Source organism: Pristis pectinata, chromosome 7 (genome assembly GCF_009764475.1).
Source record: "Pristis pectinata isolate sPriPec2 chromosome 7, sPriPec2.1.pri, whole genome shotgun sequence".
NCBI lineage: Eukaryota > Metazoa > Chordata > Chondrichthyes > Rhinopristiformes > Pristidae > Pristis > Pristis pectinata.
This window is the reverse complement of record NC_067411.1, coordinates 9,636,852-9,663,476: the sequence shown is the minus strand read 5'-3', so window position 1 is coordinate 9,663,476 and position 26,625 is coordinate 9,636,852.

Genomic DNA, 26,625 nt, shown 5'->3' with positions numbered 1-26,625 from the left:
CTTTTGTATCTTATGTCCGATGGGAGGCAAGAAGAGAGAATGTCCCAGGTGGGTGGGGTCTTTGATTATGCTGGCTGCTTTACCGAGGCAGCAAGAAGTGTAGACAGTCCATGGAGGGGAGGCTGGTTTCTGTGATGCACTGAGCTGTGTCCACAACGCTCTGCAGTCTCGTGCAGTGACGGGTATCTTATTGTCCAAGAGCTCCGTTCAATAATCTTAAAACAGTGGGACAGAAGCTGTCCTTAAGATGGTAAGTTAGTGCCTCTTTCTTCTAATAACATCATTTCCAGAGAAATAAAAAAAATGTTATTTTTGCAGTTTCGATTCTGGGGTACAAGTGGCGTGCTTTCAGACTTCTGTATCTTCTGCTCGATGGGAGAGGGGAGAAGATGGATTGTCTGGGTTGGGTGGGGTCTTGGATTATGTTGGATGCTTTACCCTAAAGGGATCCAAGAAGGGTTACATTTATGTTATATTTCTTGGAAGCCAACAAGCTAAGGAAATAAGAGTGTTTTCTAAAATTAGTTGCAAGGAAACTGAAGCTTGGCCCTGGCAGAGATAATCATGCTGGTATAAATGTACTCTTTGTTCTCACCAATTACGGGAAGCATGTTAATGTGAATCCAAAAAGGAAGGACATAAATAAATGGTTGAATGAGCAGTTTCATTCCTGATTATCACCCACCCATTTCACCTGGAAGTGGATGAGCAGCTGTTGAGGAAAGAAGCGGTTTCAGCTCTGCTGTTCTCTTCCAAGTTCCCAGGACTCATCGACAAACTCTGAGCATGAATAATGACCTACTTGGAATGAGGCAGGACACGGGTAGGCAAAAAAGCATTGGATCCTTTCAGGAGAAGGTTGGGAAGAGGCAGCGGTCTGAGTAAATCTTCCTGACCCAAATTTAAGTCAGTGTCTCTTACTTCAAATAGGATCAGCTGCAGAGAAACAAACAACAAAAAAGTTACTTTTGCAGCCTGTATTTTGGAGTATCAAGAGACAGAAATTACAAGTGCAATCTGAAATATGAAGGCAATATTTTTAGGCTTTATTGATGACCTTACCTGCAATGGGTACTTGTTTTTCAGATTTTAATTTTGGTTAAGTTTGAGGGTGTTTACTTTGTTTATTGGTTTGCATTCACGTTATTAGTAAAGGATTCACTCAAGAGATGCATTTTTTTTTGGTCTCTAACTAAATTGAAATCAGTAGTAAGAATAGATGGAGAATAGACATGGCGGATTTTCTCTCTTTGAGAACATTAGAGAGCCAGAGTACAATTATGCCTTAATTATTTCTTGGCAAAATCTTAACTTTCTTTCATCTCATCACCTACGCAATTAGCCTTCTGCCAAATTCCTGCCTGTGGTTTTCCTCTTCCTGCCTATATCATCCTTGCCAGATCATTGACCAGTGCATCCATAGAAGAACAGAGAATATAAGATATCTTTATTAGTCACACGTACATCGAAACACAGTGAAATGCACCTTTTGCGTAGAGTGTTCTGGGGGCAGCCCGCAAGTGTCGTCACGCTTCCTGCGCCAACATAGCATACCCACAACTTCCTAACCTGTACGTCTTTAGGAATGTGGGAGGAAACCGGAGCACCCGGAGGAAACTCACGCAGACACGGGGAGAACATACAAACTCCTTACAGACAGCGGCTGGAATTGAACCTAGGTTGCTAGTGCTGTAATAGCATTATGCTAACCACTACACTACCAGAATATAGAACGTAGAGCAGATAACAGTACAGCACAGGAACAGGCCCTTCGGCCCACAATGTCTGAGCCAACCATGATGCCAAATTAAACTAAATCTCTTCTGCCTGCAGATAGATCCATCCCCTGCATATTCATCTGTCTAACAGCTTCTTAAACGTCTCTATCCCACCTGCTTCCCCCACCACTACCCCTGGCAGCCCGTAACAGGCACCCACCACACTCTGTGTAAAAACCTTTCCCTGCACATCTTCTTCAATCTTTCCCCCCTCACCTTAAGTACATGTCCTCTGACATTTGACATTTCTATAGTGTGAAAAAGATTCTATTTCTGCCTCTTGTAATTTTATAAACTTCTCTTGGGTCTCTGCGCAGTCTCCGATGCTCCAGAGAAAACAATCCAACTTCTCCTTATAGCTCATACCCTCCAATCCAGGCAGCATCCTGGTGAACCTCTTCTGCACCCTCTCCAAAGCCCCCACATCCTTCCTGTAATGGGGTGACCAGAAATGCACACAATAAATGGAATAGATCAGTTGGCTCTGTGAGTATATTGAAGGCTACATGGAACCTTAAAGTAACGTGTAAATTCTGCCTGGTTAATATTTTTCACCGCCACGGAGTTTTATCAATAACAAAACTGCAAGAAATTTGCTTGGGCTAGTTTTGTTTGCATTTTATCATTTTAAATTGAAAAATTCAAGCGCCATCACTGGCACTTGTTGCTGGCAGTTTTAAAAGCATTGAGGGATAAACATATCTTTCGTTGCCAGCATGGACAAGGATCAGCTGCCAGTTGCGTTCACTCCCGACATTCGATTCCGTTAAACTCGATGGAGCTAAGTGTAATAGAGGTGAGTAGAAATGGCAGCCAACAGTTGTGTATCTATAATGCACTGGTGACTAAGGATACATTTCTCAATTAATTTGACAGTGGCTCAGCAGCAACTATGCTGGGTTGGATGTGTTTTAATTAAGATCCTTTTAAGATTTCTTTATTAGCCACATGTACATTGAAACACACAGTGAAATGCTTCTTTTGCGTAGAATTTTTTGGGGGGCAGCCTGCAAGTGTCGCCACGCTTCCAGTGCCAACATAGCATGCCCACAACTTCCTAACCCGTACGTCTTTGGAATGTAGGAGGAAACTGGAGCACCCAAAGGAAACCCACATAGACACGGGGAGAATATACAAACTCCTTACAGACAGTGGCCGGAATTGAACCTGGGTCGCTGACGCTGTAATAGCATTACGCTAACCGCTACACTATTGTGCCGGCCGCCATGTATAAATTCATTCCAGGTTGATGATGGAAGTGAGTTGTCTCAATGATTTGGAGGATGAAGTGAGGTTCCCATTTTCAGAACTTTGCAACACCAGTCCCCTCATGGCTTGGTAATTATTGACAATAGTTATGATACACGACTGACATCACAGAGGTTATGAATTGACCAAGGCAGCTTTGAATACGATAGACAGTAAAATTTTGATAGTCAGGCACCCTTGGGACTTTGCTTGTGATGGACTATCAGGTTTTTCAGACTACTGGTAAATTGGTTTATTATTGTCACGTGTACTGAGGTACAGTGAAAAACGTTGTTTTGCATGCCATCCATACAGATTATTTCATTGCATCAATGCATTGAGGTAGTACAAGGGAAAACAATAACAGAATGCAGAATATAGTGTTACAGTTACAAAGAAAGTGAAGTGCAGGTAGACAATAAGGTGCAAGGTCATAATGAGGTAGATTGCAAGGTCAAGAGTCCATTTTATTGTATTAGAGGACTGTTTAATAGTTTTATGACAGCAAGATAGAAGCTGTCCTTGAGTCTGGTGGTACATGCTTTCAGACATTTGTATCTTCTCCCCGATGGGAGGGGGGAGAAGAGATAGTGTCCTGGGTGGGTGGGGTCTTCGATTATGTCGGCTACTTCATCGAGGAAGTAAGTTGATGAACCATTAATTATCCTGTCAAAATCTATTGACTTGAAAACGTCAATGGTCTCAGTAGCCACAATCCATTGAAAGAGAGAGAGAGCTCCAGGTCTCCAATTCAATATGTGTGAAATAATGGTTGGTTAGGTCACTCCTAAACAACCCAGCAATAATTTTAAAACTGTACACCTTTGTGTCCTCTCCCAAAACACAAAGCTCTGATTATCTGTATACAGATTTGATCTTCACATCCAGGACTTCAAAGATAAAGTATTACCTGTGAATATTTTAGGAACACCACTGTTGTGAGAAATCCACATGGCTGTCACTTGACAGTAACGACAATGGCCCCCGCTGACCGGAGGACGGCATTGCTCTTCTGATCGGAAGTGATACTACTGTCAATCAAGGTGCGGCTCCACCCACCCCTCAGGTGTGAGAGTACCTTTTGCCTCTGAACTTGCCTGACCAGTATCCTTTGTCTCTGAACCTGCCTGACCATTGGCTGTGGCAGGAACCTTTGTCTTTGACTCCCACACCATTGGCTCATTTAAATCACAACAGTGAGGCTCCACCCAGCCTCCTAGCACCATAAAAAGGGCTGCATCCACTAGCCCTCCCTCTTTTGATGACCCCAGGAGTAGTGAGATAACGCTGCAGAGATCATTGGTAAGAGTGCATCACCACATGATCAGGGAGCGTTTCACTCAGACTCAGGGAGCGTTAAGGGCCAATGCTAGTGTGGGATGGGCCTGGAAGTGTTATATCCTGAAGCTGTACATTTTTACTGTGTGCTTGTGTGTATTAGTGTGTGTGTGTGAGTGTATTTTACCCCAGTTGTGACTTCCCTTTCGTGTTCGTGGTATCCTGTGTGTGAGTGAGCGTGTGTCTGTTCCCATCCATTCTGTCCCGCGTTTGCCTTTGTGATTAAACTAGTTTTGGTCTACAAAGCTCATGTTCAGAGTCCTTGATCCTTAAGACAATAAAGAATGATTTCACAGAACAACCACATGGATGAGATTGGTGCAAAATGAATGCAAGTCCCTCCAATGGTTTTGATGTCCATGACCCTGCCATGTTCTCCTGAATCCCCACCATAACTCCTCACACAAGGAATGAAGCTGCAATGGTCTTGTGTCTGGATATTTGTTAACATTCAACCTGTTTCCTTCAAGACAAAACATTGTGGATGGGCATGAGACAGTTTGTGGTGGTGCTTGCAGCCCAGACTTCATGAATATCTAGCGTGGGTGATCGGGTCAACTTGACACAGATAATGGCTTTTGATTTCTTATTCTACCTTTGAGCACTCTGATACCGACTGAAAACCACGTTCTGTTTTTATCCACCACATATTATTTATGTCAAAGTGACATGTCATAGAGAAAGCATTGCAACCCATCTGTTACTGAATCCTTTGCAGACACGTTTATTCTGAACTTACTTTTCTCAAAGAATTTCTGATCCAAGTGTTCGCAAATCCTTTATTAACTATTGCACAAAAACAAGCTGTTGGAGGAAGTCAGAGGGTCGAGCAGCATCTGAGAGGAGAAGAGAATCGGCAAGGCTTCAGTTCAAGATGGTGCATCAGGACTAAAAATAATTAGTGATTTATAGAAACTTACTCTGTATGGAAATTGATAAATTGATGTCCTTAGGCCTGGTCTTGATCCAAAACGTCAACAATCCCTTTCCCCCATCACAGTTGCTGCTCAAAACACTGAGTTATTGCTTTTCCCTTTGTACTACCTCAACATACTTATGTTTGGAATGATCTGTATGGATGGCATGCAAAACTAAGTTTTTCACTGTATCTTGGTATATGTGACAATAATAAATCAATTATAAATTGGAGAGTGAAGCTCACTTGATGACAGGAGTAGAACAGCTCCAGAAGCATGTTGTGATATGTTGTTGCTTCACTCTTGGTGTAAAGAGACATTGGGAGACCTGACTGGGCAGCTTCAGAATGGAGAGCAGGCTGTTTTGAAACTTCCTAAGGTCTGTGGAGTGCGCTGGAATCAACAGTGAGTGGTTTCTCCAGCTGTCATTCACGGGGTGTGTCAGTGTGTTACTGCTGGCCACACTTCACTCACTGGAGGCTTCAGGCCACTCATGGGAGGTCAGGGACCGGGGGGCAGAAGGCAGAGGCTTGTTCGTCTGCAAGCAGCCTAATCTCAATGACACCACTTCATACCTGGACCTGGCAGGCGAGTTGTGCATCTGCAGGCTCAGTTTTTAGAGTCGGTAATCGGAGAGCTTTGTGGGATTGTGCCCCCCTTCCCACACGTGCTGTCACTGCACCATCAGGGGTGTCATTAGACAGCATGGACATTATGGGCTGAAGGGCCTGTTTCTGTGCTGTCCAACACCATGACTGCATGAGGTCACCGTCTCCTGGCTCCATGCCTCCTTCGATAAGAGCATGCAGGTGGACTCTGCCATTTCCCCTCGTTTCTCCTTGACACCTCCTCCGTTCAACCAGGGCAAGCCTGACAACACACCACCATCTTGGTGTGCATCCATATTCAGCCTTGTGCTAAAGGCATCTCAGTTGTGGTTCTCCCCTGTGTCCTTTTGGCCAGTACACAAGAAAACAGGAGCAGCAACAGACCACTTGGCCCATCAAGCCTGTCCCACCGTCCAATGTGATCTTGGCTGATCTATGTTGGTCTCAAGTCCTCTTCTGTGCCACTTCCCCATCACCCTCAGTTCCCCAATCTTTCAAATGTTTATTTATCACCACCTTAAATATGCTGCAGCTTTATAAAACTCTGGTTAGGCCGCATCTAGAGTATTGTATTCAATTCTGGGTGCAATTAGGAAGGATGTGGAGGCTTTGGAGGGGGTGCAGAAGAGGTTCACCAGGATGCTGCCTGGATTAGAAGGCATGCGCTATAAGGAGAGGTTGGACAAACTTGGCTTGTTTTCTCTGGAGCGGTGGAGGCTGAGGGGAGACCTGATAGAAGTTTAAAAGATTATGAGAGTCATAGATTAGGCAGCCAATATATTTTGGTGTGTTCCTGTATCTTTTTCCCAGGGTTGAAATATCTAATACTAGAGGGCCAAGTGCGGGTCAAGTTTCTGACACAGAGAGTGGTAGGTGCCTAGAATGTGTTGCCTGGAGTGGTGGTGGAGGCAGATGTGTTAGAGGCGTTTAAGAGGATCTTAAATAGGATCGTGAATGTGCAGAGAATGGAGGTATACGGCCATTGCGTGGGCAGAGGGGATGAGTTCAATTAAGCATCATTAACTGAATTAGTTCATATCGTGGGCAGTGTAGCCTGTTCTTGTGCTGTACTGTACTATGTTCTATATATCTAATGATTTGGCCTCCACCACCTCCGCCTCCATCTCCAACCTCAGCCCTGGCCGCCGCCCGGCCGAGACCTCTCATACCGCCACTGGGTCCTACTGCTCCTCGGCTTCCACCTCTACTCCTTACCTACTGCTGGTCTCTCAAACCTCTCCTTACCCCTCGTCTCCCTCTCACTTCTCTGAGGTCCCATCTTCCTCCCTCCCCACCTTCCCTGACCCGTCCAACCCTCCTCTCTCCTCTGACTCCAGCTCCAACACTCTACCCTCTCTGAACCCAGCCCCAACCCGTGCTGTATCCCTGACCACTCTAATCCTCCTGACCCCAGCTCCAACCCTCTACCCTCCTCTGAACCCAGCTCCATCCCCTCCGACCTTCCCCTCTCTGAGACGGAACGTTCTGTTCCTCAGCAGGGGCCTTTGTCCCCTTGTGCCTGCACCTCAGTGAGTTCCATGCCCACCAAGACACCAAGCTCTTCTTCCATCGTCTCCGGGCCTACTTCTTTGGCAAGGATTCCCCAACCCCCATGGATGACCCCTTCTCCCGCCTCAAGCCCTTCTCCTCCTCTTGGACACCTTGTCCCAGACTTCTACCGGCTCTGGATCTTTTTCTCTCTATCTGCTGACGAGACATTAACATCTCGACTTCACCACTCCCCTCACTAATTCCAACCTCTGAACACACTGCTCTTCACCCTCTCCACACTAATCCTAACCTCCCCGTCAAACCTGCAGACAAGGGTGGTGCTGTTGTAGTCTGGCGGACTGACCTCTACCTTGCTGACGGCTCTCAGATACCTCCTCTTACTTACCCTTCAACCTGGACCCCACCAAGAAACATCAGGCCATTGTCTCCCACACCATCACTGACCTCATCACCTCGAGAGATCTCCCCTCTGATACCGCCAATCTCATAGTTCCCCTACCCCGCCTTGCCCATTTCTACCTCCTACCCAAGATCTACAAACCCAGCTGCTATGGAAGGCCCATTGTTTCTGCCTGTTCCTGCTCCACTGAACTCGTGTCTTCATCTCTTGACTCCATTTTATCCCCCTTGATCCAGTCCCTTCCCACCTACATCTGTGTCTGCCCTCCATCACTTCAATAACTTCCAGTTCCTGGCCCTGACCACCTTATGTTCACCATGGACATCGAGTCCCTATGTACTTCCATCCCCCATCAGGAAGGTCTTAAGGCTCTCCGCTTCTTTCTCGATAACAGACCCAACCAGTCCCCCTCCACCACCACCCTCCTCCATCTGGCAGAACTGGTTCTTACCCTCAACAACTTCCCTTTCAGCTCCTCCCATTTTCTCCAAACTAAAGGTGTAGCCATGGGTACTCACATGGGTCTCAGCTATGCCTGTCTTTTCATTGGCTACGTGGAACAGTCCATGTTCTAAGCCTACACTGGTAACACTCCCCAACTCTTTCTCCGCTACATTGATGACTGCATTGGGCCTGTTTCCTGCACCCATGCTGAGCTCATCAATTTCATCAGCTTTGCTCCAACTTCCACCCTGCCCTCAGATTCACTTGGTCCATCTTCCACATTTCTCTCCCCCCTTTCTGGATCTCTCTGTCTCCATCTCCAGAGGCAGGTTAACCACCGATATCTTCTACAAACCCGCTGACTCCCACAGTTACCTTGACTACACCTCTTCCCACCCAGTCGCTTGCAAGGATGCCATCCCCTTCTCTCAGTTCCTCTGCCTCCACTGCATCTGTTCCCATGATGAGGCTTTCCACTCCAGGACATTCCAGTAAACAGGGTTTCCCTTCCACCACCATCAATGCTGCCCTCATCCGGATCTCTTCCATTTCCCACACGTCTACCCTCATCCCATTCTGCCCCTCCCGACGTAACGGGGACAGGGTTCCCCTTGTCCTCACCGACCACCCCATCCAACACATCATTCTCCACAACTTCCACCACCTCCAACGGGATCCCACCACTTGGCACACCTTCCTCTCCTCCTCCTCCGCTTTCCAAAGGGCTCGCTCTCTCCGTGACTCCTTTGTCCACTCATCCTTCCCCACAGTTGACCCTCCCGGCACTTACCTCTGCAACCTAGCCCTATTCATCTTCCCTCACCATCATTCAGGGTCCCAGACAGTCCTTCCAGGTGAGGCAGTGCTTCACCTGTGAGTCCAAGGGGGTCATTTATTGCATCCGGTGCTCCCAGTGTGGCCTCCTCTACATCGGTGAGACCCGACACAGATTGGGTGATCGCTTCGACGGGCACCTTCACTCCGTCGGCCGCAACAGCCGGGATCTCCCGGTGGCCAGCCATTTTAATTCCACTTCCCACTCCCACACTGACATGTCTGTCCCTAGCCTCCTCTACAGCCACGTTGAGGCCAGACGCAGGTTGGAGGAACAACACTTCATATTCTGCCTTAAGTAAGTCTCCAACCCAACGGCATCAACATCGATTTCCGGTACCCACTCTCCTGTGCTTTCCCTCCAACTTCCCCCTTTGTTTTTCCTCATTCTTCTGGCCCCCTCAACCCTTCGCTTTCCCCTCTGATAGGAGAGGTCTACTATCCTCTCGTGTCAGATTCCATCTTCTTCAGCCCTTTGCCTCCTCCACCTATCACCTCCCAGCTTCTCACATCTTCCCCTTTCCATAGAACCACAATACAGGCCCTTCGGCTTTCAACCCCCTCCCCCACCCACCTACCTCCCTCTCACCTGGACTCACCTATCCCCAGCCTGCGTGTGCTTCTCCGCCTCCCCCCACCTTCTTATTCTGCCTTCCCTCTTCCTTTCCGGTGCCGATGAAGGTTTTCACTCCAAAATGTCGTCTGCTCATTTCCCTCCATAGATGCTGCCTGACCTGTTGAGTTCCTTCAGCATTTTGTGTGTGCTGCTCCAGATTTCCAACATCTATAGTCTCTCTTGTGGTCTCCACCCACCCCCAGGGCGCTGAGAATTCCAGAGATTCACCAGAGGTGAACACCCCCACCCTCGTGGAAGCCCCCCACCTGAGCAGAGCCCTTCACCTGGTGCCAGACGACAGCCCGCCAGTGATACATGTCCCTCCAGCCTATTTTGCTTTTCTCTCGTGGTCTTTGAGGTGGTCCTGTGTGGTGTCTGACACAATGATGCATTGTGGTCATCAATGTCCTCCCTCCCTTCCTCCACTCCCCCCACCCCACCTCTCCCTCCCACACTTCCCTCCAGCTCCCCCCTCTACTGCATCTCCTCCTGCTCTGTATCCTGGTGCGTCGGTGGAGTAAAAGGCATAATGTTCCCCTCATTCCCTCCCTTAAATAAAACCCAAGCATAGACAGGGGAGACAGTCAGACCCCCTTTCCCAGAGTGGAAATGTCCAATAATAGAAGGCACCGCTTCAAGGTGAGAGGGGGAAAGTTTAAAGGAGTTTTTTACACAGAGAGTGGTGGGTGCCTGGAATGGGCTGCCAAGGGAAGGCAGATACGATAACAAAGTTTAAGAGGCATTTAGACAGACACATGAACAGGCAGGGAATGGAGGGGTAGGGACCATGTGCAGGCACATGTGTAGTTTAAATTGACACCACATTCAGCGCAGACATTGTGGGCCGAAGCGCCTCTTCCTGTGCTGTACTGTTCTGTGTTTTAAACAGAAGAGATGTGCGGTGGCAAGCTGTGGTCAGAGCAGCTTAGGGTGGTTTTGATGTTGTGAGCGGTACATAGCAAATGCAGTGAAACACTGAAGAGTGCACTTGGCAGCTGTGGTGTAGCCTTGTCTCAGGAGGTGGTTCCGCCTTGGGGACCCCTGTACTCATCAAGTGGATGATTCCCTCCTCTAGCCTGATGAGGAGCGACACGCAAAGAAGGAGTCATCCCACCCAGGTGACCTCACCTCAGTGGAGGAGATGGAGGACACTTGAGTCGCATTTCTATTATGCCAGCCTCACAGATTCAACCACTGGAGGGGGCAGAATATCAATGGTGGGTGAGAGTGGAGGTTGTGTTTGAAGGTGGTGGGATGTGTGGTAGTATGGATGGTGTGCGTGTGTGTGTGTGAGTGCGTCTGTGTGGGTGTGTGTGTGTATGTGTGTGCTTGTGAATGTGTGTGTGAGATGGTCAACATGCATGTGTGTGTGTGTGTGTGTGTGTGTGTGTGTGTGTGTGTGTGTGTGTGTGTGTGTGTGTGTGCGTGTGTTAAAGAGAGCAGGATTTTCAATGCTCTCTGACCTGAAACAGTAGCTCTGTTTCCCTCTCTACAGAGGCTGCACGACCTGTTGAGTGTTTCCAGTGTTTTCTGTTTTTACTTTTCATTCTGTGACACAAAGCTGCCTTTGAATGTGCAGGCCCATTGATAAGTGGGCACCTTATGTGCATAGGGCCTAACTGTGCTCACCCTACCTCCAAAAGGAAACATCTCTTCAATGTTTAATATTAAAGACCTCGCTTGGGTCAACTCTCAGCTGTTCCTTCGCTGGACACCAGCACCCCAGCCAACTCGGTTCAGTATAGGCTTATTTGTTTATATATTTTGATGTTATTGTTACATAATGCAACACCTCCTCTCAAGTAATAGGCTCCTCCAAAACTCCCATACCTTTTTTTTGGGAGATCTGACAATTCTTGAGAGAAGGCAGCAAGATATTTGAAGCTGCCTGTGATTATAATGATACATTTTAATTAATCAAGCAGCCGGAGGCAGCAATCCCTGCTACCAACAGAGATTAGCGCAGCCTAATCCAGTCAATGGGAGATTATAACATTTCCAGGGAGTAGCAGATAAAGGGAAATCTTATTTTATTGTTCAACATGATTTGAAAAAAAATGTTTCCCACAAGTGCAGCGATATTATATAACATGTTCCCTGTTCAGAGCATTTACAGAGGAAATATAATTTCATGTTTCACTACTTATATTGATTCATTAGCTGTTTAAGGAAATTCCTTTCTCTGTGCACTGGTGAAGCACTTTTGGACAAATTGGATAATAAGTCACCAGAGGGATTTTCCCTCCTTGTATTGCCTGTGGAAGGTTCAGATACCAGGAGGGATAAACTGCCCGGGAATTTTATGCCATCATCAAAGTCATATTTTTCTCCAAAATCTTCTGACGCTTAGAAGCACCAACTCCTCTGCTCTCTCTCTCCCCCTTAACCGCCTACAACTGAATAAATTCAGCGATGCCAGAGGAAGACCATTAAGTAGAGTCGGGCTCCAGGCAAGATTTTGAGATTCTTCAATGGCTTGTATTTTAATTAATTAACATTTTAATCAATGATCCTGTTAGAGGCAACAGACGCTGACTTTAACATTGACTTGTGCAGCATCAAAGCAACACCCTGTGCATGCTGGAAAAGGGAAAAATTGACAGAAAGTACTGAGCAGGTCTCCTCAGCTTCTGAGAAGTAGTGCCCAATATTCCAAGCAGTTTTCCAGACAACAGGGAGTACAACAATCTAAACACAGGTTGTAAATGCTGAATATCTGAAATTAAAGCATTAAATGTTGGAAGCACTCAGCAGGTCAGGCAGCATCTGTGCAGAGAGGGAGAGTTAATGCTTCTGACTGAACATAGGACATAGAACAGTACAGCACAGGAACAGGCCCTTCAATCCATGATGTTGTACTAACTAAGCTAATGACGCCTCATGCCTCCTGCCTGCACATGGTTCATATCCCTCCATTCTCTACATAGTCAAGTACTTATCTAAGAGCCTCTTAAACACCACTATCGTATCTGCCTCCACCACCACCCCTGGCAGTGCATTTCAGGAACCCACCACTCTCTGTGTAAAAAAACTTGCCCCGCACATCTCCTTTGAACTTTCCTCCTCTCACCTTAAATGCACGTCCTTTAGAATTAGCCATTTCAACCCTGGGAAAAAGATCCCGGCTGTCTACTCTGAAGATGTCATCATACAATCATAAGCATCATAGAGAGAGACAGCACGGAAACAGTCCCTTCAGCCCACCATGTCCATACTGACCACTCATCCTACATTAATCCAATTTTTTATGTCAGCGACTTTTTCCCGGTGCGACAATGACTAACACAAGGGGACATAATTTTAAGGTGATTGGAGGAAGGTACAAGGGGGATGTCAAGGTAAGTTTTTTACACAGAGAGTGGTGGGTGCGTGGAACGCACTGCCGGCAGAGGTTGTGGGGGCAGATACAGTAGGGACATTTAAGAGACTCTTAGATAGCCGCATGAATGATAGAAAAATAGGGGGCTATGTGGGAGGGAAGGGTTAGATAGATCTTAGAACAGGATAAAATGTCGGCACAACATCGTGGGCCGAAGGGCCTGTACTGTGCTGTGGTGTCCTATGTTCTATGTTCTATGTTTATTCTTCCCTAACTCTCATCAACTCCCCTCAGATTTCTCCACTGCCAGGAGAATTCCAAGCGCAAACTGGAGGAACAGCACCTCATTTTCTGTCTTGGAACCTTGCAGCCTAATGGCATGAATATTGGATTCTCCCAGTTTAAGTAATCCCCTCAACATCCCCACCCCCACATTCACCCCCCAACCACGCCTCTTCTTTTCTTCCCTTTCCAATCTTATCTCTCTTTTTTCTACCCTTTTTACCTCCTTACCTTTGACCCACCCCCTGGTGGATCCGCTCTCCCCTTCTCCCCTGCACCTGCCTATCACTATCTCTTACCTGCATCTACCTATCACCACCTTGTGCCCACCCCACCTCCCCTCTTTTGTCCACCTATCACTGCTCTGCTTTTCCCTCCTATATATTGGGCTTCCCCTTTTCCTATCTTCAGTCCTGAAGGAGGGTCCTGACTTGAAGCGTTGACTGCCTGCTTTTCTCCACGGATGCTACCTGACTGCTGAGTTCCTCCAGCATCATCGTGTTTTTCATCCCCTCAGATTCTGATATTGGTATGGGTATTGGTTTATTATTGTCACTTTTACCGAGGTACAGTGAAAAACTTGTCTTGCATACTGTCCGGACAGATCAATTCATTACACAGTGCATTGAGGTAGCACAGGGTAAAAACAATAACAGAATACAAAGTGTCACAGCTACAGGGAAGCGCAGTGCAGGTAGACAATAAGGTGCAAGGTCAAACAAGGTAGATTGTGAGGCCAAGAGTCCATCTCATCATATAAAGGAACCGTTCAATAGTCTTATCATAGTGATTCTCCCACTCACCTACATTCTAGGGACAATTTACAGTTGCCAATTGACCTAAATCCTGCACATCTTTGCGAAGTGAGAGGAAAGGAGAGTATCTGGGGAAAACCCACAGGGAGAACATGTAAACTCCACACAGTCAGCACCGGAGATCAGGATTGAACCCAGGTCTCTGGAGGTGTGAGGCAGCAACTTGAGTGAAACGTCATGTTACAGCTGTACAAGACATTAGTGAGATCGCACTTGGAGTATTGTGTACAGTTCTGGTTACCATACTGTAGGAAGAATGTGATTAAGATAGAGAGGTTGCAGAAGAGATTCACAAGGACGTTGTTGGGACTGGAGGGCTTGAGTTATGAGGAGAGACTGGATAGGCTGGGACTGTTTTCCCTGAAGCAAGGAAGACTCCACTGTCTCCTACTATTGTTGGTAAAATCTCATATGGCAACAAGGAGGCGTATGGGAGTGAGATAGATCAGCTGGTTGAGTGGTGTCACAACAAAAATCTTGCACTCAACAGCAGAAAGACCGAGGAATTGATTGTGGGCTTCAGGAAGGGGAAGTCAGGAGAAAACATTCCAGTCCTTGGTAAGGGGTCAGCTGTGGAAAGGGCGAGCAGCTTCAAGTTCCTGGCGTCAACGTCTCGGAGGCCCAACACATAGATGCAATCACAAAGAAGGCACGCCAGTGGCTCTACTTCATTCAGAGTTTAAGGAGATTTGGTACGTCACCAAAGATTCTTGCAAATTTCTATAGATCTACAGTGGAGAGCATTCTGACTGGTTGCATCACTGCCTGGTATGGAGGCTCCAATGCACAGGATCACAAGAGGCTGCAGAGGGTTGTAGACTCAGCCGGCTCCATCATGGGCACAACCCTCCCTACCATTAAGGACATCTTCAAGAGGCAGGGCCTCAACAAGGCAGCATCCATCATTAAGGACCCTCACCATCTGGGACATGCCCTCTTCACGTTACTACCATCGGGGAGTAGGTACAGGAGCCTGAAGACCCACACTCAATGATTCAGGAACAGCTTCTTCCCCTCCATAATCAGATTTCTGAAGAGTCCATGAACCTGCGAACACTACATCATTATTCCTTTTTTCTCATTATTTATTTATTTTGTAAATTATGGTATTTTTATGTCTTTGCACTGTACTGCTGTGGCAAAACAACAAATTTCATGTCATATAAGCCAGTGATAATAAATCTGATTCTGATTCCGATTCTGAGGCTGAGAATGAAAGATGACCTTAGAGAGGTTTGTAAAGTCATGAGGAGCATAGATTAGGTAGGCGTACACAGTCTTTTTCCCAGGTAATGGGAGCCTAGAACTAAAGGGCATACATTTAGGGTGAGAGAGGAAGATTTAAAGGGGATCTGAGGGGCAAGTTTTTCACACAGAAGATGGTGGGTATATGGAACGAGCTGCCAGAGGAACTGATAGAGGCGAGTACAATTACGACATTTAAAAGACATTTGAACAGATACATGGATAGGAAAGGTTTAGAGGGATATGGGTCAAATGCAGGCAAATGGGACTAGTAGTGTAGCAGTTAGCGTGACGCTAATACGGCGCCAGCGACCCGGGTTCATTTCCAGCCATTGTCTGTAAGGAGTTTGTACGTTCTCCCTGTGTCTGCGTGGGTTTCCTCCGGGTGCTCCGGTTTCCTCCCACATTCCAAAGACGTAGGGGTTAGGAAGTTATGGGCATGCTACGTTGGCGCCGGAAGTGCGGCGACACTTGCGGGCTGCCCCAGAACACCCTACTCAAAAGATGCATTTCACTGTGTGTTTCAATGTACATGTGACTAATAAAGATATCTTATCTTAACTCAGGTAGGCACCTTGGCTGGCATGGATGAATTGGGCCGAAAGGCCCGTTTCCATGCTGTATAATTGTATGACTCTGTGACAATTGGTCAAAGGGCCTTGTACTGTGCTGTTAATTTCCTGTAATGCTCTGTCCCTTATGAAGTCTGCATTATCAGAACAGTATTAAACCTGCTTTAAACAGAAGAGAGCTAAATTGCAGTTTGCATTCCAAGACCTCAAACCTTCTCTTGTCTTCTGAGTCAGAAGATTGTGGGTTCAAGTCCCACTCTAAAGGACTAGGCACGGAAATCTTGCCTGACATTCTGGTGCAGGACCAGGGGAATGCTGCACTGTTGGAGATTTCTCTCTGCAAACTATTAACAATGATCCCATCTAGATTCTTGGGTCAGACGTAAAGGATTCCGACAAAGAACCATTTCTCTAGTTCCTCGGTCAATATGACCTTAATCAGGTGATCTGGTCATCATTGTTGGCGGGAGCTTGCTGTGCACATATTGGTGCCAAATTCAAAAGATAATTCATTGTAAATCTATTTGACCTCTTAAGGCTGCAATATCTGTATTAAGTCTGGTCTTGAACTTAGACACAGAGATATTTGGACAAAGGGATTAGTTTCTCACACCCTTAATAGAGTTCCTCACATTTGGACAAGCAGAAAACTGTGAGTTAATCACCAGTTCACACAACATTTCAAAGTTAATGCCACAGTAAACTTAATAGGAAACACATTATTGCCTTGCAATAAAACAAAATAATTGCTGCTTTGGAGAAACCAGCAACAACAATTTCAGCCTTACCAATTGGGCTTCAATCAGAGTTCTCATGGACACTAAGATCCAGCTTCAGGAGGGAAGTATTGGTATTGGTTTATTATTGTCACGTACCGAGGTACAGTGAAAAACTTGTTGCATACCGATCATACAGGTCATTTCATTACATAATGCAGTTACATTGGGTTAGTACAAAGTGCATTGATATAGTACAGGTAAAAACAACAACAGTACAGAGTAAAGTGTCACAGCTACAGAGAAAGTGCAGTGCAATAAGGTGCAAGGCCACAACAAGGTAGATCATGAGGTCATAGTCCATCTCATCCTATAAGGGAACCATTCAATAGTCTTATCACTTGTGGAGAGTGGACAATGGAAGGGCACAGTTCCTTGTGTGTGTTTCTCAAGCCAAGGTAGGCAGCTGCTGTCTCCACACAGGTTAGGTACATTGATTTATCGGCAGCTGACTGATCCTACAGAGGGCAACAATAGAGTTTCAGCATCATTGCTAATACATCATGTGAATAAACTTATGAGTGATCAGGGCAAGGGACACAGGAACGACCCATTTCTCCTACCAGAAACTGGAAAATCTAGATTTACAGTGATGGGTGGAATGAGTAAAGGAAGCTGAGGAGTTTTTCTTTTCGTGAAAGTCTGAAGCTTGCTGCCTCAAAGAATAATGGAGATAGAAGCCAGAATCACATTTAAGATGATTGAATATATTATGCTCTGTAACTCGCAGGGCTACAGGCCTAGAGATGGGAAGAGGGGTTTATCTGAATGACTCTTTCTTTAAGCAGGCATACACATGTTGGGCAGAATGGTCTCCTTCTGTGCTGCAAATGCCGATGAATGTCTGGTAGGACGTACTGGAGGTTTCATCGTGAAATCTAATCTCCCTGCTTCCATTGGCTGACAAACTCATCCTCACAGTGCATCCCAGGCCAATAAAGAGAAGATTGTTTTCCAGTTCAATTGCTCCTGACTCTGGGATGAAACTTTGCACCGAATTTCTTTTGGAAGTTGCTTTGTGTCAACTGCCGAACAATTGGCCAGACCATGATGAGGGCTCGCTGAAGATCCCAAAGTGTACTGCCATGGGGTCCAGGGTCATTTTGTAGCCAACTGAACCCGGGGGTCCCAAACACTTTGCACCTGACCCTTCAGTTTATCCCAGCCATAACCCGCACATCTAGTGCACCCCCATTTCATTTGACTGAAGTCACGGACCTTGATTATGGAGGTATCGTTAAGTAACTCTTTTTTTGTTTACTTTTCTTTATTTCACTTTCTATTTATGTTTTTAATCAAATAACAGTAATTCAATGTAATTTAAATAAATTTAATATTTTAATTACTGTATTTTTGAAGAAAAGTTCTTTTATACATTTAAATAAATATTAACGTTGGTTAAGTATCTGCTGTTTGAAAACAAGCAGGTCTTTGATCGCACAGCGCAGGGTGGGTTTGGGTAGGGGGATTGTCTCAGGATGCATAACCCAGAGGCCAGGATGCCAACCATGGGATGACCAAGGAGACATCCTCAAGGACAACCGTGTGGTTGAAAAGATAGTGCATCAACGTCTGCCGCTGAGGTGGCTGGGGAGGTTGAACGAGCCCAGGCGATGGCTTGAATTCAACATGAACTTATCCATTATCTCCTTTGGTTCTCAAACCAATTTTCCTTTAAAACTAATTAAGAAAGATGCAACTTGTATTTTCACTTTGATTTTACTTTCCAGGGTTTTGTTCACTTCAGGAGGTTAAACATCAGCATTCAGTAACTCCACATCTGTTGCGGAGGATTGGTAGTTCTTTGGGGCTAAAAGCTGGTCCAGACCACAAGGTGATGGACATGTGGCTGGGTTTATGGGCTCAGTCCTTAGAAGTTCCTTTCCTGAGAGGGCTGTGAGGCTTAAGGTCTCTTGTCTGTCAATACCCATGGTGAAAGGGCCCAGTCAATATGTTTTAAAAGACTTCTTGTAAACAGCAGTTTTCCATTTACCCAAGAGCAACCTGGCATGGATAATCTGATGGTTCAATGTACTTCCTTTGTCACCTCCTAGAGCACATGAAATGTTAAGGTTCACAGATTTTCTGTCTAAAGCAATCAAGAGTTGGAGGTCAGGTGGTAAAACAGACGAGGTCAAGTTTCTGCAGAGATTGCAATGAATGGGCAGCAAGTTCAAATGTCCATGTGGCCCACCTTATTCCCCATGAAGGTGACCGTCCATTATCTTGGGAAAAGATACTTGATTTCTCAAGTATATTTCTTCATACTTACAATCGAGAAGTAGGTTGTTTGACCCATTGGGTTCATGCTAGCCATTGGATCATTACCATCAGTTCCACCCACCACATATTTCCTTGTAACCCACTTTCACATGCCATCAAATTCTCCTGCCTCCCACCAGTACTCAGGGTAATTTTATAGCAACCAATTGACCTAAAAACCAGTACATCTTTGGGATGCAGGAGGAAACTGGAACACTAGTGAGGTCACAGAGGAAGTTTGCAAACCCCATGTAGACAGCAGCTGAGGTCAGGATTGAACCCAGGTCGATGGAGCTATAAGGAAGTAGCACTAACTACTGCACCACTGATGTCTTAACTTTGCAAGGGTAATGTAGTTCAGAACTACACTGTATGTAGTTTTAAGTTAATTCAGATGATTGCAAGCTGTTGAATTTTGGTAAGACAAACCAGACTTTCACAGTGAATGGTAGGGTCCTGGGAATTTGTAGATCAAAGAGGCCTTGGAGTGCAGGTACGTACTTCCTTGAAAGTGGCGACACAGGTTGACAGGTGGTGAAGAAGGCAGCTGGCATGCTTGCCTTCACTGGTCAGGACATTGAGTACAGGAGATAGGATGGCATTCAGCTGTACAAGACATATTCTGGAGAACTATGTACAATTCTGCTCTAGGAAGGATGTAATTAAAATGGAGGGGGTGCAAATAAGCTTTATGAGGATGTTATCGGGACTGGAGCACTTGGGTGATAGGGAAAGGCTGGAGAGGCGAGGACTTCTTCTGTGGAGTGTGAGAGGCTGAGGGGTGACCTTATAGAGGTTTATAAAATCGTGAGAGGCATAGATAAAGTGAGCCCTTTCCCTAGGGTAGGGGATTCTAAGACTAGAGGACAAAGATTTAAAGTGAGAGGGGAAATACTTGAAAGGAACCTGAGGGACAACTTTTTCACACAGAGGGTGGTGAGTATATGGAGTGAGCTGCCAGAGGAATTGATAAAGACAGTACAATTACAACAGTTATAAGGCATTTGGACAGGTACATGGATAGGAAAAGTTCAGAGGGATATGGGCCGAATGCAGGCAACTGGGACTGGCTCAGTTAGGCAACTTGGTCGACATAAACTAGTTGGGCCGAAGGGCCTGTTTCCATGCTGTATAGCTCTATGACTATATAACTTAACTTATGATGCTTGCACGAGAAAATGTAATTGCCTTATTGATGATGGTTTGACTTTACCAAATCTAATCGACAGACAGAAAACAGATTGTAATCGCAATGAGGTGGGATTTCTCTTTTGGCTCCAACTGGGGAAATTGCACCAAAAATCTGCTTGAAATTGCACAGGGCTGTTCCTTGTCTCATTCCATTCACATAATCACAGCCATAAAATCTTCCATGGAGCTAGCAGAAGGGACAATGTAATCGTTCTTTTCTCCTTTCCATTAAGATGTGCTCCTTGATATATTTAAGAGCAGTAACCTGAGGCAGTTTTATTAATACAGATGGAAATGGGTTTTATCAGCAATAACAATCATTTTCAATAAGTGCATTCAGACCTCCACCTGTGAATAGTCTGACTGAAAATTACTGACTACGACAAAGAAACTAACCTGAACCATTTAATCATTTTATTGGTGTGCACAGAGCAGCCCCTTAGTAAACTGAATATTTCTTGATGGAAGAAATATTTTAAAACCAACCCTCTACTGCCTTATACCCAAAGAAATGAATGGAATTTGAAGAACTTACTGAACAGACACAACAAATAAAATCTGTTCAAGAAACAAAGGACTGCAGATGCTGGAATCCAGATGAAAAACACGATGATGCTGCAGGAACTCAGCAGGCCAGGCAGCATCCGTGGAGAAAAGCCAGCGGTCGACGTTTCGGGTCAGGACCCTTCTTCAGGAGTGAAGATCGGAAAAGGGGAAGCCCAATATATAGGAGGGAAAAGCAGAGCAGTGGTAGGTGGACAAAAGAGGGGAGACGAGGTGGGCACAGGGTGGAGATAGGTAGATGCAGGTAAGAGACAGTGATAGGCAGGTGTGGGGGAGGAGGGGAGAGCAGATCCACCGGCGGATGGGTCAAAGGTAAGGAGAGAGAGGCAAAAAAGAGAGGAAAACAAAGAGACAAGGAAAGGGAAGAGAAGAAGCATGGTGTGGGGGGGGGGGTTGTTGTGGGCAAGGGGGGTGGGGATCACCTAAAGTAGCAGAATTCAATATTCATGCCATTAGGCTGCAAGGGTCCAAGATGGAAAATGAGGTGCTGTTCCTCCAGTTTGAGCTATGAATTCTCCTGGCAGTGGAGGAGGCCGAGGAGTGTCATATCAAAATCCGTTATCATGGGCGAAGTGGTCGTTGTAAAGGGTGAAGCCTGATTCAAGCCTGTTGTTTTGAAACACTATAAAAGGCAATGTTAAGCTTTGATTGGTAAATTGGTTTATTATTGTCACATGTACCAAGGTACAGTGAAAAACTTGTCTTGCATACCATCCATACAGATCATTTCATTACATCAGTGCATTGAGGTAGTACAAGGGAAAACAATAACAGAATAAGGTGTTGCAGATTACAGAGAAAATGCAGTACAGGTAGACAAGGTGCAAAGGCCATGACAAGGTAGATTGTGAGGTCAAGAGTCCATCTCATCATACTCAGGGACCATTCAATAGTCTTATAACAGTGGGATAGAAGCTGTCCTTGAACCTGATGGTATGTGTTTTCAGGCTTTTGTAACTACTGTCTGACGGGAGGGGGGAGAAGAGAGAATATCCGGGGTGAGTGGGGTCTTTGATTATGCTAGCTGCTTTACCGAGCCAGCAGGAAGTCTAGACGTAGTCAATGGAGGGGAGGCTGGTTTTCGTGTGGACTGAGCTGTGTCCACAACTCGCTGCAGTTTCTTGCGGTCTCAGGCAGAGCAGTTGCTATACCAAGCTGTGATGCATCCAGATAGGATGCTTTCTGTGGTGCATCGATAAAAATTAGTGAGGGTCAAAGGGGATATGCCGAATTTCTTTAGCCTTCTAAGGAAGGCTATAGGTACTTTTAGGCATAACTCAAAGGAAAAATATTGCAAATTCTTTATATCTGAAATTATAGCAGAAAATGCTGTAAACACTCAACAAGGCAGGCAGCTTCAGCAGAGAAAAATAAAAGTTAATGTTTCAGGACAATGACTTTTCTTCAGAACTGGACCTGGCTCATTTCCATTACAAATTCCTTGGTCTATCGCAGCCTTCACTGCTAATAAAGGCCTAGTCAATGTACAACTGAGTGGGAAAAAGAGGAGAGAGAAAGCAATGCGTTTACCACGCTCAAGTCTTGTGAATTAATGGCCAGATAAAGCTGTGGTTTTCTGGTAAATTGACAAGTACATTTCCATTCATTCTATTCAGGCTGAGGGGTGACCCTAAAGAGGTATATAAAATCATGAGGAACAAAGATAAGGTGGATAGTCACAGACTTTTCCCCAGGGCAGAGAAGTCTAACACTGGAGGGCATAGTTTAAGGTGAGTGGGGATTTAAAAGGGACCTGAGGGTGGCGGGTATATGGAAAGAACTGCCACGGGAGGTGGTAGAGGTGGGTACAATTACAATGTTTAAAAAAACATTTGGACAGGTACATGGATAGGAAAGGTTTGGAGGGATACGGGCCAAATGCAGGTAAATGGGACTGGCTCAGGTAGGCAACTTGGTCGCCATTGAGGGTATGGACCAAGTGCTGGGAGATGGGATTAATACGGAAAGGTGCCCGTTGGTTGGTGAGGATGAGTTGGGCTGAGTGGCCTCTTTCTGAGCTGCATGACTGTGACATCAAGGCATTTTTTAAATGTGATGAATTTTCCTGCTTTGCAATGGTAGGAAAAGCTGACATCAAAGGATCAAATGGGAAGGAGGGGTTGAGGGGGGGATGGGACAAACCTGGGCAAATGGTACTAGCTTGGAGGGCATCATAGTCGGCATGAATGAGTTGGGCCGAAGGACATGTTTCCATGATGTATTACTCTATGACTCTCCGTGACTCTAAATAACGAAGTTGCTATGAATACTTGGCTGCCATAATCCTATTACCCTTGTGGCAACTTCCCCAATACCAGAAACCCAAAGGGTCAGAAGGATGGTGAGACCCCACTTTCAAGATCTGTATGCTGGGCAGCACGGTAATGTATTACAGCACCAGCAATGTGGGTTCAATTCCGGCCGCTGTCTGTAAGGAGTTTGTACGTTCTCCCCATGTATCTGCATGGGTTTCCTCCGGGTGCTTTGGATTCCTCTCACATTCCAAAGACGTATGGGTTAGGAACTGTGGCACCGGAAGAGTGGCGAGACTTGTGGGCTGCCCCCAGAACATTCTCAGTAACGCAAAAAGATGCATTTCGCTGTGTGTTTTGATGTACATGTCTGACTAATAAATACATATCTTATCCTATTCATGCTGAAAATCAAGAACAATGGATTGTTTTGCCCCTCTGCTCCACTGAAGGTTTCTGCCTTCCCTGAGCTTGTTTCAGGACACCTGCTTTACAGTTTGACAGGTGGACTATCCTGGTCAAACTTCCCAACTGCTACTGCCTCCGAACTGGGTGACCTAGTCTCCCAGGCAGTTCTGACTAGAAGACTGATCCCCTTGGATCCTCATCACCCCACCACTCCAGATGAACGAGAAAACAGTCGAAGTTGTAGTATTTTAGGGTCATAGAGTTATACAGAATGGAAATAGGCCCTTCGGCCCAACTCGTCCATGCTGACCAAGATGTCTATCCGAACTTGTCCTGTTTAGAGTCATAGAGTCAGAGGAACATAAAGCACAGAAGCAGGCCCTTCGGCCCAACCGGTCCATGCCGACATAGATGCGCATCTAACCGAGCCCCATTTGCTCATGTTTATCCCATATCCCTCCAAACCTTTCCTGTCCATGTACCTGTCCAAGTGCCTTTTAAGTGTTGTTAATGTACCTGCCTCAACCACTTCCTCTGGCAGCTCGTTCCATAAATGGACCAGCTTCTGGGTGAAAAAGTTGCCCATCAGGTTCCTATTGAACCTCTCCCCTCTCTTGGGCCTGCATGTGGCCCATATCCTGCTAAACCTGTACTACCCATGTATTTTGGTGGTGGAGTGGTGGACTGGTTACAGTACTGGTGATTCAGAGGGCTGGAGAAACAGTAAAAAAAACAATTTATTTTTAATTCATTATCAAATGTGGACATCATTGGTAAAACCAACATTTATTGTATATCCAAGGAGTGATGGTGGGTCCCCTTAATGAAGATTCTCCCATTGTTTGTGTAATAGGCAAGGCTTTGTGGAGCTCTCCGTGTTGCCACTTCAAATTCCATCTGGAGAAATTAAATTCATTTAATAACCTGGAATTCAGAAATTATAAACAGCCAATATTAGTAATGATGAGTACGTTGTTGTGTAAACCATCTGCTTCACAACATCTGTCAGGGAAAGACAGCTGCTGCTCCGACACAGCCTTGCCCATATGTACAGCACAGAAACAGGCTCTTCAGCCTTATCCACGATGACCACCTAGAACCCATTTACACTAATCCTACATTAACCCATTCTCCCCACACTCCCATCAACTTCCCTCAGGTTCTACCACTCATCTACACACTTAGGGGCAATTTACAGTCACGGATTAACCTACTAATCTGCACATCTTTGGGATGTGCAAAGATGGAACCAGAACCAGAAACCCAACGGGTCAGAAGGATGGTGAGACACCAGTTTCATGATCTGTATGAAAGCACCACAAGCAAAACCTTAGCCACAGGCAGAACATGCAAACTCCAGATGGAATGTGTACTGAGATACAGTGAAAAGCTTTTGCTGGCATGCCATCCAGACAATTCATGCCATACATGAGTACGTCAGGGTAGTAAAAAGGAAAACAGGATGCAGAAAACAGATGTTACAGCTATAGAGGAAGTGCAGTGCAGGTAGATAAATAAAGTGCAAGGGCCATGACAAGGAGGAATGAGAGATCAAGAGTTCACCTCTTAGCATACAAGAGATCCATTCAAGAGTCTGAAAGCAGCGGGTTAGAAGCTGTCCTTGAGCCTGGTAGTACGTTTTCTCAAAGTTTTGTATCTTAGATGGTCAGACACCAGAGGTCAGGATCAAACCAGTTCACTGGAGCTGAGAGGGGACAGCTTTAACTGTTGTACCATCATGCCACATGGGTTTCTTGCATGTGCTCAGGTTTCTTTCCATATGCCAAAGATGTGAGGGTTAGTAGGTTAATTGGCAACTCATTAGCCACCAGAAAAGAAATTGCCTCTTGTATTGGGGCATGGTAGAATCTGGGGGAAAGTGATGGGATTGTGGGAGGAAGTGGCCACAGAGAAATGTGACTCTAGATCCACCCAATATTTATAAGATAAGAGATATCTTTATTAGTCACATGTACATCGAAACACACAGTGAAATGTACCTTTTGCGCAGAGTGCTCTGGGGGCAGCCCGCAAGTGTCGTCACGCTTCCGGCGCCGACGTAGCATGCCCACAACTTCCTAACCCGTACGTCTTTGGAATGTGGGAGGAAACCAGAGCACCCGGAGGAAACCCACACAGTCACGGGGAGAACGTACAAGCTCCTTACAGACAGCAGCCGGAATTGAACCCAGGTCACTGGCACTGTAATAGTGTTATGCTAACTGCTACACTACAGTGTCTTCATCTTCCATCAAATATTTCAATCACGTATACCCTATGACTTTTGACCCCTCTGATAAGGGAAATAAATCTTTCCTATTTCCCCCATCTCGCTTTATCACATCAGATCAAGCAGGATTCTTTCATAGAAGTTAACCCAATAAGTTTATCATGACAGATCATTGTTTCATGACTGTTTATCCCAAATTATCATGCTGGGATTTGAATTCACATCTTCTAATCTTCAGTCTGGCCCTGTGGATTCCTTGGCCAACAACTTAACCACTCTACTCCCATACTCTCTTAGTGACTATTCCAAATCCACAAAATCCTCTGAATTCACTGGGCGTGAACCAATGTCTATCCCCTCTCTCAGGCCAACATACCCAGAAATGAGACCCTAACTTGGTTCAGTTGAGCAGAACATCTTGTTTGCATATTTAACAGTGGATTTCCAAAACAGACACTCTCCCTTCTTGATTACCAAACACACACAAAAAAAGATTCAAGGATTCAAAGATTCACGGGTGGTTGACAGTCAGTGCAGACTCATTGGGCTGAAGGGTCCGCTCCTGTGCTGTTTCACTAACAGAATCATAAAATTATGGAATTAGGCAGCACGGAAATAGGCCCTTCAGCCTAACTTGTCTATGCTGACCAAGTTGCCAACCTCAGCTGGACCCATTTGCCTGCGTTTGGTCACTCTTTGATGTTCTCGGAACCTCCCTTCAAAAAATGCAACATCACCTCCGACTCTTGGGAATCTGTAACTGCTCAAAGTAGAGAAAGTGGTTACTGGATGATACTGAGAACCTTGGGACCACGTATCAGGAGTGCACATATGCTCCGCACAAAAGAGCACTTTGAACTACAATGGGCTTTGTTTTTGTTCTAATTGTGTTCTTTCTTGTAGAATTTTGTATCATTTATGTCTAATTTATGGTTTCTCTTGTGAATGTTGGGTCTCTAATGCTATGTGCCTTTGATGCTGCTGCAAGTTTTTTACTGCAGCTGTCCATACATG